The sequence below is a fragment of the Pinus tabuliformis genome, chromosome 7 (assembly GCF_031772625.1).
Source record: "Pinus tabuliformis cultivar Carrire ecotype Pingquan chromosome 7, CPIR1, whole genome shotgun sequence".
NCBI lineage: Eukaryota > Viridiplantae > Streptophyta > Pinopsida > Pinales > Pinaceae > Pinus > Pinus tabuliformis.
In genome coordinates, this window is record NC_142293.1 from 1,883,818,782 (window position 1) to 1,883,832,951 (window position 14,170).

Genomic DNA, 14,170 nt, shown 5'->3' on the forward strand with positions numbered 1-14,170 from the left:
TTAGGGACTGTATAAAGTCTTGGTGCTTGTCTAGCGTAGTGTTTTGAAAAGACAATAAAAGTTTCAGAAATTCTAGGATCGAATAGAAGTCTAGATCAATCTTGAACTCTATCTTTGTGGCAATAAGTAAGTTCTAGGTGAGCATTATTGTACTCTTTTATTGTTGCAATTAATTCAATTATATGATATTTGTTGTTATAAAAATAATATTGCACTAAGCCTTTTACTACAGGCATAGGTAAGTGTTTGATTAAGGGCTTATTTTTTTTATTTGGTATTGGGATTCGTCTTGGGCATATTGTAACTATAGGTGAAAACATTCTTTAGAAAATAAGACTTATACATCAATGCAGTACATAATTACGATCACATAAAGCATCATAAGAACAAGAAATAAGCAATGGACCCATGGATTTAGAAGCACAAGTAGTGAAGCATTGGAGTCAAACAAAAGTACTACAACAATATCCCATTGGATTGTAAAGAATTGTCTTCAAGTTATGTTCATGAATTGAGTAAATTATTGTACATCATTGTAATTATTGTAATTGTGTCATGGTCCCTAATTTGGAAGCCCAAAATTTGTAAAGAGTCTAAGTTGTTTCCTAGAGTTGAAGAAGGAAAAATTGTTTGGGATAAGTGTTTGTATTGCAGTTGAGTCAAGGGTAGCTAATTCTATAATTTTTGATCAATCGAAACAAATCATTGTTTATCATTGTAAGTGGACCATTGTCCATAGTACGAGAGTGCACATCTTTCATTTTATTTTGTCTTTATAGGGTAGTAGGGTGGTGCTAGGTAGGTGAATGAAGTCACCTTTGGGTTGGGGCTTGTAAACACTTCGGGTTTGTAGGGTGGTGTTAGGGCATCCTTTTAGCTGATTTTTGATAAAACTAGGGCATTAGGACGTCCTTCCAGCGGGAGCTGAAGAAGAATTTTTTTTAGAGTTCTAGGAAGTTGTATATTTCTTTTTAGTTGGGGTTGAAGATTAAAGAACTTATTAGAAAATCATTTAGTGGTCTTTTACCTGGAGGGTGTTTTCCACCTAAAAATCTTGTGCCTGTTGTCTCTATTTTTGCATTGTTATTTACTGCTCTTAGTGAACAATAATAATAATAATTGAATATTAACTATTTCTTTGAAAATGATTAATAAAGTGTTAATTCCTAAGAAATATTGATTCAACCCCCTCTCAATATTTCCAACAATTGGTACCATAGCTTGGTTCCTTCAGTAGTAGTTTAACAACTTGAAGTAGATCACGGAGTACACCAAGAATAGAGTTCCTCTATTTAATGGAGATAACTATGCACTTTGGAGTAGAAGGATGTAGGATCATTTACTTTCACAAGGATATGAAGTTTGGGAAATTGGCGACAAGGGTCATAAAGAAAAACAAATGAACAAGGTAAGAAAAATATCATAAATGATGCTAGAGAAAAGGATCTTGTTATAAGTGGACTCACTCAATCTGTCTATTTTTAAGATATTGGGTTGTAAAATAGTTAAGGAGCTATTGGACAAGCTTCAAAATATATATGCAGGAGATTCAAAGGTCAAAAAAGAAAAACTTCAAATTAATAGAGCTCAATTTGAAAAACTAAGGATGAAATAAGATGAGAACATTGCAGCTTACTTTCAATGTGTAGATTAAATAACAAATTCCTTGGAAGGATTAGGAGAACTAGTTGAAAAAAAGGTCATTGTTCGAAAAGTCCTCATAACTATTCCATCAAGATTTAATCCTAAGGTTTTGGGCTTAGAAGATAGATCATATTTAAGCAACTTGAGTATGAACTAACTACATGGGATACTTATGGCTTATGAAATGAGGATTAAAGAAGAATATGGTTCATCTGATATAGAAACAACATTCTTAGCATCCAAGAAGATCGGGAAGGGAAAACATGTATCCAAACCTAGATCTAGTTGTTGCAAAGAGGAAGAAGAAGAATAAGAACTTTTAGATGAATAATTTGTGTACATTACAAGGAAGATGAAAAGAGGAATGGATAAGTACAAAGGAAAACTTCCATTAATATGTTTTGATTGTGGTGAAATAGGTAAATTTGCTGCTAAGTTCCCTCATAAGAATAAAGAATTTACGAAAGGAAAGAAGGGTCAAAGAAACTTCAACAACCAAGGTAAGAAGAAAGGGTTTAAGAAAAAATTCCTCTCCAAGGTAGATAGTCCCCCATCTGAAGAAGAAAGTGACAGTTATGAAGAAAACACAAAAAGAGTAGTATTTTTGGCTAAGGATAATAGGATGGATGCATCTGAAAAATAAGAAGATGAAAAAGAATAAATGACTTAAATTAAATTTCAAAACAAAGTTGTCAGAGTTATAAAAGAACTCAAAGCATAAAAGGAAAATGTTAATTCTCTGGAAGTTGAATTAAATGAGGTAAAGAATATCAACAAAAGAAATGAAGAAGAAATCATCAACCTCAAAGTAAAGTTAGAATAATCCAAAATAATTTAAGAATCACTCAGGAACAAGTTAAAATAAAGAAATGAGGTAAGGGAAGAACTACAAGCCCAAATAGTATCTCTTCGAAAGGAAGTAAGAAGGAGAAATGTTCTGCAATATTTTGCTAACAGTTCTAAAACTTTGGATGAGCTCATCAGCAACCAAAGGTAATACACTGACAAGACTGGTCTAGGCTACAAAGAAATCCTTTAAAATGGTTCAAACTCATTTATGATCGAAAGGTAAAATGCATAGAAAACCTATGCTGAAAAAGTTAAAGGATCTACCAAGCAAGGATGATTCCCAACCGAATCAAAGATTGAAGATATACAAGAAGGCTCTTTGGAAACTATTCCAAGAAGAAGGTTTCCTCCTAGGTATCAACCCATGTTTTATGGATTTTTTTATTCATGTAGAAAGTTGGGGCATAAAGCTATATATTGTTGTACTTATGAAAGCAACTTTGGAAGAAATTTTAGGAATGTCTATTCCAAAAATCTGCAAGAAAAAATTTGGCAAAATTACAACAAATTTGATCATTTAAGAAATTTAGAATGGTATAAATGCAACAACTTTGGACATTTGGCTAGGGATTGAAGGTTTATGATCCCCTCAAGGGAATCACAACATAATTGGAATGAACAAGTATAGAAGAAGAAAACTAAAAGGTGTGCTCTTGCCTTAAAGGCTCAAATTAAAAGAATGTTTGATATGTCAATAGTGGTTGTTCTACACATATGATTGGAGATAGGAATATCTTTAAATGAAGGAAAATATGGAACCATTTCCTTTGGAAATGACGGACTTCAAATGTCATAGGAACATGTACTATCAAGCTTGGAAGCAAGGATGCTATAGAAAAATATATGTTTCTTCTTGAAAATATCAATAACAGTTTTCTAAGTGTAGGTGAAATGTGTGATCAAGGACACACATTGTTATTAGACTCAAAGAAATGTGAAATAAGAAAAGAAAAATCTAATCAACTTGCAGTTGTTGCAAGTAGAGCTCCAAATGACATATACACCTTGGATGAGGTTGTTAAAGGATGTTCATTGGAAAAATAATATTAGAGTTGTTTATGGCATAGGTGAATGGGACATATAAACTTTGAAAACGTTGTTAGAATTAGTAAAAAGGTTGTAAAGAGATCCCATTAATTTCAAAACCATCCAACATTGCATGTGAACATTGTCAGAATGGAAAGTAGAAAAAGGTCAAATTCAAGACAAAAGAACACTTCACATCACAACCATTGGAATTAATACATATTGATCTATGTGGACCAATGAAGACTAAAGGATTGAATGGTGAATTATATTTCATGTTAATGATATATGATTATACCAAGATGATGGTTGTTAGTTTCTTGAAGAAAAAGTCCAAGGTATTTGAATGTTTCAAGACCTACACAGAAATGGTTGAGAATGAAACTCATTATAAGATTAAATATTTGAGATTTGATAATGGCGACGAATGCACCTCCAAATAATTTCAACATTTTTTGAAGAAAATGGAATAAAAAGACAGTTCTCAACAGACAGAACACCGCAACAAAATGGAATTGCTGAAAGGAAGAATAAAATTGTACAAGAAATGGCCAGAAAAATGCTAAATGATTGAAGTTTAGATGACAAATTTTGGGTTCAATAAGTTGATACAATTGTGTTTATTTGAACAATTTTTTTCTTAGAAACAATTGTGATATGACTCCATATGAACTTTTGAAAGGATGACCAGCAAATTTCAAATGTTTTAAGGTATTTGGAAGTAAATGCTACATTAAAAGAGAAGATAATAAAATAGGAAACCTTGATTCTCTTGTAGATGAAGGTGTTTTTGTTGGTTATTCATGCAAAAGAAAAGCTTATAAATGTTATAATCAGAGACTTAAACGAATAGTTGAAAGAAACAATATAACTTGTAATGAATATTATGGCTCAAAGATTAATGACGAAAGCTTATCTTCAAGCAAATCAAAGATACACAAGTTGGATGTTATGAAACCAGCTCACAAAAAGATAAAAAAGATAGATCAACGCCTTAGAAATAAGCCTCTTCGAGGGGGAAACCTCCTTTACATTACACAAATGAACAATTCTTAGATGTTATTAAATAATGAATCCATATAGGTGAGGATAGTTTTAAACAGAGGAGGAATGACCTGTTATAGAGTTTTATGAACCCAACGTTTCAGACTACCAAGTGAGTCCATCATCAGGGGATGCGACAATAGATATTCTAGAGATATTCATGATGTATCCATGAGCTATATTTAAGTTATATATACATATAGGTTATGAAGGAGTTAATCTAAGAAATTAGGTCAGCCAATCTCCACTTAGTTTTTTTCCCCATGAAAAAATTCATAATTTCATTAATAGGAGAAATTACATTTTGTAGATGCATGTGCATATTCAAAAATTGTACTGTGACATAGCTGTCATCAACCAGAGTAGCAGAGTTCAAAAATAAATTGTGACCTTTGATCCATGCAGGGAGGTAACAGTCCAATAAAATCTATTAAACATGATATAAGATCGACATAATTGTCCAGAAGTGCAATATATATACAAAATTTTAAATATCCAGGTGCCATGCAATCTAAGCAATAATATCCATAAAAGGCCTATGATAGTACTGATAATGGGCACCATCATTCTGTTCTTGGATCATCCAGATGCCCGGCTCCCAGAGCGCAGCTTCTTTGGAAAGGCGGTCAGCAACTGTGTTCCGCTCCCTGTAGATGTGATTGCAAGTAAAAAATTCAAAATGAGTAATCAATCTCAGAGTCTCATCCAGAATATGTCTCAAAGAGAAAGACCAGCATCTAGTGGTTCTATTCAACTAGTCACAAACAATTTTAGAATCCCCAAATAATTGTAAGGCTCGGCAGTTCTTCTCCAATGCAAATAGAATGAGGTGTTTTGTTGCTGATAACTCCGCATAATTGTTGGTGCCTCTTCTAAAGCTCAGGAGTATGCTATAGGAGTGATTTACATAGATATGAAGGATGGCCCCTCCCCCACAACCATCCTCCTGAGTGGCACCATCAAAATATGTCGATGGTATATGGGGATCAAATACTTCAGAAGTAATGTTTCTTGGCCTCGAGGGAGGGGGGTCATCAAGGATGAGAGCAAAATCAGCCAAGACCTTAGCAACAATGATGGGCCATCGAGGATGGATGTTTTGGAAGATTAGGAGATTGTGGGCGATCCAAATTTCCCAGCAGAATAGTATGGGGAGACAGCAAAGCTTGTGGGGGACACCAAGGAGTACCAAAGGTTCCATGCCACCTCTATAGAGTTTGCGAACCAGTCACAAGGAGGGGATACTGCAGATGTTATTAGAGACCATAGTTTTCGAGCTTTTAGGCATATGAGAAACAGGTGATTTACAGATTCAAAATCACTTTTGCATAGATAACACTAGTGAGGGCCGTGAAAGGTGCGCTTCAGAAGGTTATCCCCTGTAGGGATTTTATTGTTCAAGATGCACCACATAAGTAGCCTAGTCTTGGGGGGGGCCTTCAACTTCCATAGATGTTTCCACCATGCCTGAATGGTCTGTGGTTTCCTTGCAGCCGTCAGTATCAGGTATCCTTCCTTTGGGGAGAATCTACCCGATTTAGCTAAAGCCCAAATGAGTTCGTCTTCTCCTTCTGTTATGCGAATGTGAGCTTCTGATAGAGCCTGAGTATAGTCTTCCCAGTTTTGTTGCCAATGAGGGGGGATGTTGAGCTAGAAGGCGGATTTCCAAGCCTGGTATAGAAAAGTAGAGTTTGCTTTGTCTGCAATATGAGCTATGTGTGAGATATTGTGTTCCCTGAGGTGCTGGAGGAGATCAGGTGGCAATCTATGTGCGTTCCCACATCCCACCCATGGTTCAATACCTATACGAACACTGTGGCTCGAGAGTATCATCCAAGTAAGGCCAGCGCGAATGGAGTCCAGAGCTTTTATGATAGCCTTCCAGATGGTCGATATCTCGGCTATGTTCCAAATTGGTCTTCGGATCCAATCCAAGATTTGTAAGGGGGCAATATATTTCGAAGTAGTCACTCTCGTCCAAAGGCTATCAAATGTGACTAGGTGCCACCCTAGCTTTGCAGCCAATGCAAAGGAAAAGTCATCCAGCTTCTTAAGTCCCCAACCTCCCCATTTTTTTGGTAGATTGAGAGCGTCCCATTTGACCCATGCAAAAATCTTCCCTGGCTGGCTTCCCCTCCATAAGAATCTGCAACAAATTGCTTGTATTTTGGTTAGAATTCCTCTAGGAATCCAAGCCAGGGACATCCAGTATACAAGAGTGGCTTCCAAGACGCTCTTGATAAGAGTAAGATGACCAGCTCGAGATAAATATTTGAGGTACCAAATGTTGAGTCTTTTTTCCAACTTAGCAATGAGCCAGGTCCAATCAGCAATCTTGTATCCAATAGGCTTTAATTTATACCCAGATATTTCAATCCCTCAGAAAGATTCAGCTGTGTAAATCGGAAGCGATGCAAGGCAAACTGTTGTTCATGCTAAGTGCATGTTGTTGTTGTGATAGTAGATTTATTTTCATTGATCATCATGCCCGTAGCTTCCTAAAATAAGGTAAAAGAGGCTCTAATATTGGTGAGATCACCAATACTTCCATTAAGGAAGATCAGAACATCATCCACAAATAGTAGATGTGTGAGTGTGCAATCATTTGTCATCTTGATACCCTATAGTCTGCCTCTTCTATGCTCTTCCCTGATGATTCTGCTTAGCCCCTCCATAACCAATAGGAAAAGTAGCGGAGATAGAGGACATCCCTGCCTCAAACCTCTTTCCGAGAAGAAAAAAGGGGATGCGCTCCCATTGACTAGGACACTAAACGGAATGTTAGTGATGCAACACATAATCCATTTGATGAAATTGAAGGGGAACCCGAGATGGGTTAAAAGCATTCTTATGTACAACCAGTTCACTCTATCAAAAGCTTTAGATAAATCATACCTTTGCCCTTTTTTTTGTGGAGAGAATGAAGGACTTCCTGAGCAATGTCAATGGCCTCATGAATCTGCCTATCTTGGAGGAACGAAAATTGTTTAGGTGAAATGTGATTGGAAAGTATGGGCTACATCCAGTTGGCAATAATTTTGGCAATGATCTTGTACAAGCAGTTGCAGAGCGAAATAGGACGATATTCATCAAAGGAGAGTGGATTATCAGATTTGGGAATAAGAGCGATGAAAGTAGAGGTGATGGATGCCTCTAGATGTCCATTGTTCCTAGAATCCTCAATAACATGTAATAAGTCTGCGCCAATGATGTCGAAGAAAGCCAGGTAGAACTCAATAGTCCAACCATCAAGTCCAGGGCTCTTGTCCTTTTTAAACCATTTTAATGTGGCCTCCAGCTCCTCCAGTGTGACTTCTTTCATCAGATCAATACCCTCTTCTTGCTCCACAAATCATGGGAAATGTTGAGCTACTTTGATGATCTCGGCCAAATTAGTGTCCCAGGGAGCACTATATGCCCTTTTGAAATGAGAGGTGGCTAGAGAGGCAAGTCAAGGGAAAGTATTAGCAATCTATCCCTATTCATCCTGAAGCTGCCATATAGTATTAATCGCCTTCCTCCCATTGGCGAACTTATGGTAAAATTTGGTATTTGCATCGCCTTCCTTCATCCAAATAGCTCTGCTTCTCAGCCTCCAGGCTTCTTCTCTGTCCTTAAGAATTTTGCTTCGAGCTGTGTAGAGGGATGTGATCTTCTCCTTATGTTCCTCTGAACTATACAGTCCACCCAGATCATTTTCAAAATTTACCAGCTCGAGTTCAATTTGTCGCAGAGAGTGATCATCCTGGATTCTTTTGTGGTGTGCCCAGTTTTTTGACAATTTCTTTAGCTCTGAGAGGTTGTTAATGAATCCCTCCGTAAAATTTCCCCTTGCACCAGGTGGATTTGCTTTCCAGTATTTAGTAACCATGCTGATATAAGAGGCTTCCTTGAGCCAGGCAGAGCAAAATTTATATGGTCCCTTGGGCTTTGCTCTGCCTGCATCAATTTCCATGTAGATAGGCAGATGGTCCGAGATCCCCCCTGATCCGACCCATTGCCTAATGTGCAGGCCCAAATCCAGGACATTTTCTTTAACTAAGAAGTGATCAAGTCTTCTAGCTAGCCCATTCTCACCTGTCCTATTATTTCTCCAGGTAGCTTGGATTCTAGGAGAAGGAATGTTGATCAGGTTGTGTGATTCCAGAGAGGCAGAGAAAAAATCTGAGAGGGAGTCTGACTATGCACGATGACCCCAGGACTCTGAGTGTCCTATGGAGAAATTGAGATCTCCTCCAATAATTAGATGATCAGCAGTAAACAAAGCCGATTCTAGGAGCTTCTCCCAAAATACATGCCTGTTTTGACAAGGCCCATATATATTGAAGATTCTAAAATTCATTCCCAGTTCTGCTGAACGAATATCTCCCCAAATATGGCCAGCCCCTCCCCAACAATTAAGAAGTTTGATAGAACAGGAATTATATCCCAGGGCCAGACCCCCAGATCTACCATGGGCATCTAGTCCAGTGAATTTCCACCCAGGTAGTATATTCTCCAGTGTGCGAGAAATATCAGCCACAGGACCGAGGGTTTCCTGTAAAAAGATGAGGTCCAACGAGTCGACGAAGATTAACCGACAAAGGGATAGTTTTTTCTCAGGCCTAGCAAGCCCTCTACAGTTGAAGGATAAAATCTTCATGTCGAGGGTTCGGCAGGGGTAACTCTGGCTCTAAGGACCTTGAGTATAGTGGACTAAGTACCTAATGCAATATCGTCAACCGCCTGAGATTGTGCAATGGAGAGGGAAGAGGGTCGACCTCGCTGAAGCTTAAGGGGGGGGGAAGGGGATAATATCTAGACCAACTTGGTCCAATGCTAGTTTCCTAGCCTTTGAACGAGTGTGGTATCCAGATGCGGGAGGAGCCTGTGTTGAGGGTGAGGGTGCCGGGGGGGTAATCAATAGAGGGGGGTGAAAGATATGGTAGGACGAGGGGGAGCAATGTGACAGTCAATATGTGCAGTGGAATCCAAAGAAATGGCCAAAACCGAACCCAAAGAAAGCCCAGATGAAGAAATATCATGCAAATCAGAGAAGCAATGCGAGGGTACAGGATGAGAGTAAATCTTACCTGATGCATTGGAGTCTTCGAAGGATGCCAAGGACTATTTAGGAGGTGGGGAGGGGGACGGTGAGGAGGCCTGCCTCGCTTCTTCTGGGAGGGTTGTGCATGTGCCAAATCCAGTTCCTTAGTGCTAGGTTGTGCAAGTTGTGCAACTGAAACAATTTTCCAAGGTTGATCCCCAGTAACTCGAGGCTGATCCTCCCTTACCGGTTTCGCATGCCTTTGAGATTCCGGCTCCAAAGGTTCCTAAGATACTCTCTATTAGTCTTCTTGAGCTTCCCATCATTAAGAAGACAATCCTTGAAAAGATGACCCACTTTATGACACCGCCTGTATTTGAAGGGGACTCCTTCATAGTCTAATAATTGTTTCCTTGTAATATTTCACCATTGTATATTAATGTGCTCCAGTAAGCCTTTAGAGAGATCTAAATGTACCAATATTCTAGCAAAATCCATACGACCTGTGGTCTGGAAGGAGGTGTCGTAAGTGAGGTAAGTCCCCATAGCATCCCCAATTCATCTGAAGACTTCTTCCGTCCAGAAATGAAAGGGCAGCCCTGGGAGTCGAACCCAGATTAGACTAGCATCAACCCTTTCCAACTCGAGATCAAACAATGGCATCCATCTTCGAAGAAGCATAGGGGCTTGGTCTATATGCCAAATAGTAGAGAGAACCCAATTGGTATGGGCCAAGCAGCTGAACTTCAGTGCAAACCATCCCTTGACAAATGTTTGAACCCTGGGGGGTTCCGTCATATGATGGCCCCAAACCTCCATCGTCCATTTCTGTAGACGCTCAACATTGTAGTGCCTGCCGCAAACCCTCCCCACAAGAACCTTTTCCACCGAATCCATAGTTTCTATCAGCGGAATATCCTCTGATAGCTTGAGGAAAGTCTCACTGCTTCGGAGTTGGAGGCACTACTTCCTCTTAGATACCCCTCTGACTCTGCTACCTGAAGCTTCAGAAATCCCAATAGGATGTGCAGCTGCTTGAGAGGCAGAAACCCTAGCCGTAGATGTGGTCTTCACCGGGATGGAGTCGAAAAAACCATGGATAGTGCTGATACCCGTAAATTTTCCAAGTGGTGTCGACACTGGAGCCGAAAAAGCAGATGTGTCGGGTGCCTGTGAAGGGGGTTTGATTAATCCTTCTGAAGAGGGTAATGGATTGGAGGTCGCCCCTAGGGTTTGCTCCCCCAGATGATGAGACGGCTCACCCAAGGCCAGAGAATGAGGTAATGGGGGATGGGAGTTGTATTCTTGGATAGCAGGTGCACCTTCAGGGAGCGAGATGGAGGGTATCAGTGGCCGGGAAAAGGATTGAGAAAATGAGGGGAGGCCTTCTACTTCCTTGGAGAGTTCATGGTCAAATGAGAAAAACCCTTCCGTAGTGGTCCTGGGTTGTGTCCAAATGGGCACATCCTCCGAAGGGTCTGCAGAATAATCAAGAAGATCCTCCATAACTGTCAATCTAGCTAGCTGACAGCTGCCTGCAGGATCGATGCAAGAGAACAGGGAATGTCGGTGAGAGGGATCAGAACTGTCAATGGGGAAACTTCCAACCGATTGGCAGTGCCCGTAAGCCATTGAGGTGAAGGTTACGGGAGCCACAGGGAGGTGTAGCAATTAGGGGCCTGACTGTGGAGTCAAGCAGATTTCCCTGAAGCCTATGACCTGAAACCGCCTCTCAACCCTAATCTCCACTTAGTTTGTTAATATTCAGATTTATTTATTTATTTATTTATTTGTTTGTTTATTTATTTGTTTATTTTGTTTACTTAATTAATTAATTTGTTTAATTAATTAATTAGTTTGTTTAATTAATTAATTAATTTGTAAAATTAATTAATTAATTTGTTTTAATAAATTCCCTAATTAATTAATTAATTTGTTTGAGTAATTAATTAATTAAACAAAATAACTAATTAATTTGTTTATTAATTGATTTGTTTAATTAATTAACTAACTTGCTTAATTAATTCCCTATAATTTTATATATGATTCCTATTGTTTATTTTCTAATTGTTTACTATGAGTTATAAGAACTCTTGTTTATTTTAATACACATGTTACCATGCTATTATAATTCTTAAGTTATGATTTTAATTTATTTTAATATTATCAAATGGTTAATTATGAAATAACCCATTATTTGATTTATATGTTTAATTAATCAATTTGTTGTTTAATTAATTGTTTAATTAATTAATTAATTTTTTAATCAATGCCCGAATTAATTAACTAATTTGTTTGTGTAATTAATTAATTGAACAAATTAACTAATTTATTAATTAATTTGTTTACTTAATTAACTAACTTGTTTAATTAATTCCTTATAATTTTCTATATGATTCCTATTGTTTATTTTCTAATTTGTTTAATTAATCAATTAGTTATTTAATCAATTAATTAATTGTTTAATTAATTAATGAATTGTTTAATTAATTAATTAAATTGTAAAAGTAATTAATTAATTTGTTTTAATCAGTGCCCTAATTAATTAACTAATTTGTTTGTGTAATTAATTAATTGAACAAATTAACTAATTAATTTGTATAACTAATTAATTTGTATAACTAATTAACTAATTTGTTTACTTAATTAACTAACTTGTTTAATTAATTCCTTATAATTTTCTATATGATTCCTATTGTTTATTTTCTAAATGTTTTAATATGAGTTATTAAGAGTTTATGTTTAATTTAAATACATGTGTTACCATGCTATTTTTTTTTCCACTGGAAAAATACGTAATTTTCATTAAGGTAGAGAAAATTACATATTGTAAATGTCGTTTGCATATGCTGTACAATGTTGTCCATCAAGTTCCACCACGCAAGGTGTTCTGTCTTGTATAACATAAAATGATGTTGTATGGTCTATATGTGTTACCATGCTATTATAATTAATAAGTTATGATTTTAATTTATTTTAATATTATCAAATGCTTAGTTATGAAATAACCAATTATTTGATTTATATGTTTATTTATGTTTTTGATTTCTTGTTTGAGGAGGATGTTATATAATGTTTTCTTGTTGAGTTGATTTATATTTTGTTAATCTTTTAATGATAGATGAGGGATTAAATTATTAAAAAGGATATGAGTTAATTATTGGTTCTTTAAGATCTCAAGTAAAGGTTTCCAAGTGTTTCTTAGTTTTAATCCATCATCTCGGTTCAAGTTGTTCTTCCTTTTCTCTATTTCAATGGATTCTTTGATTTTCCTTTTAAGATAGTGGTCTTCTTTTCTAACTAGTTTGACTTCTTCCATGCAGATGTAATGAGAGGAGGAGTGAACATGTTCTGCTAAGGCTGATTTTGAGGTCCTTTCCCTTCTTAAGTCAGCAGTGTGTTCTTTAATTCTAATGTTAAGGGACCTACCTATTTCACCTATGTATTTTTTTCCACATGAGCAAGGAATAACATAAACACCTTTTTGAAGGTTAGGGTTTATGGGATCCTTAACTGAGTTGAATAATTGTCTGATGGTGTTGGAAGGGGTGAAGGCTACATTAATGTTGTGTTTATTAAGAATTTTAGTAATTTTATCAGTGGTGCCTTTTATGTACGGAAGGGAGACCTTAGGAGTTGATGAATTTTGATCTTTGATATTATTATTCTTGTTTAATGATAGGTGCATGGCTTTCTTAATGGTATTCCTATTATAGCCATTTAATTCAAACACTTTGTGAAGATGGTTGAGTTCATCTTTTAAATGGTTGGGATCAGATATTCTGGCCGCCCTAGTGGTTAAGGTCCTAATGATGCCAATCTTTTGTTTAGGGTGGTGATGAGAATTTGCATGAAGATATCGTTCTGTATGGGTTTTCTTTCTGTAGACTTGGAAACCAAGTGACCCATATTTTTTGGTTAGAAGGATATCAAGGAAGGGAAGCTGGTTATTATTTTCAATTTCAATAGTAAATTTTATATGGTCCAAAAGGCTATTTAAGTGATTGAGGAATAGGTCAAGTTTTTCTTTTCCATGACTCCATTTGGAAAATATGTCATCGACAAACCTTTTCCATTCTTCAGGGGTGTATGGAAATGACCTGAGAGCCTTCTGTTCGAAGTGTTCCATGAAGATGTTGGCAACTATGGGGGATAGAGGAGAACCCATAGCCACACCATGGGTTTGTTCATAAATTTTACCTTTGAAACTGAAGTAAGAGGATTTTAAGCAAAGCTCCAGAAGATCCACAGTTTCTTTATCTGTGATGTTTCTCATGATATTAATATCTTCATCAATAGGAATCATAGTATAAAGAGATACAATATCAAAGCTAACCATAACATCAGCATCCTTCATTTCTATGTTATTAATCCATTGAAGAAAAAAATATGAGTCTTTAATATAAGAAGGGGTATTACTAGACAGGGGTCTAAGTTTTTTGGCCAGGTGTTTTGCCAGAAGGTAGGTGGGGGAACCTATGGTATTGACTATAGGTCTGAGAGCTATGTTAGGTTTATGGACTTAGGAGCACCATAACTTGTAGGAATAATGGAACTATTACGGATGATTTTCTTTTTCGT

General features: G+C 36.8%; 1 long non-coding RNA gene across 1 annotated transcript in view; it reads left to right on the forward strand.

Moving 5' to 3' along the window:
• The window catches only part of LOC149256000 (uncharacterized), a 34,993-nt gene extending 21,908 nt beyond the window's left edge, over window positions 1-13,085 (forward strand). Inside the window, exon 3 of the long non-coding RNA XR_016266437.1 lies at window positions 12,913-13,085. This is a non-coding gene — a long non-coding RNA (uncharacterized LOC149256000). The remainder of the gene's footprint in view (window positions 1-12,912) is intronic.
• The last annotated feature ends 1,085 nt before the right edge of the window (window positions 13,086-14,170 follow it).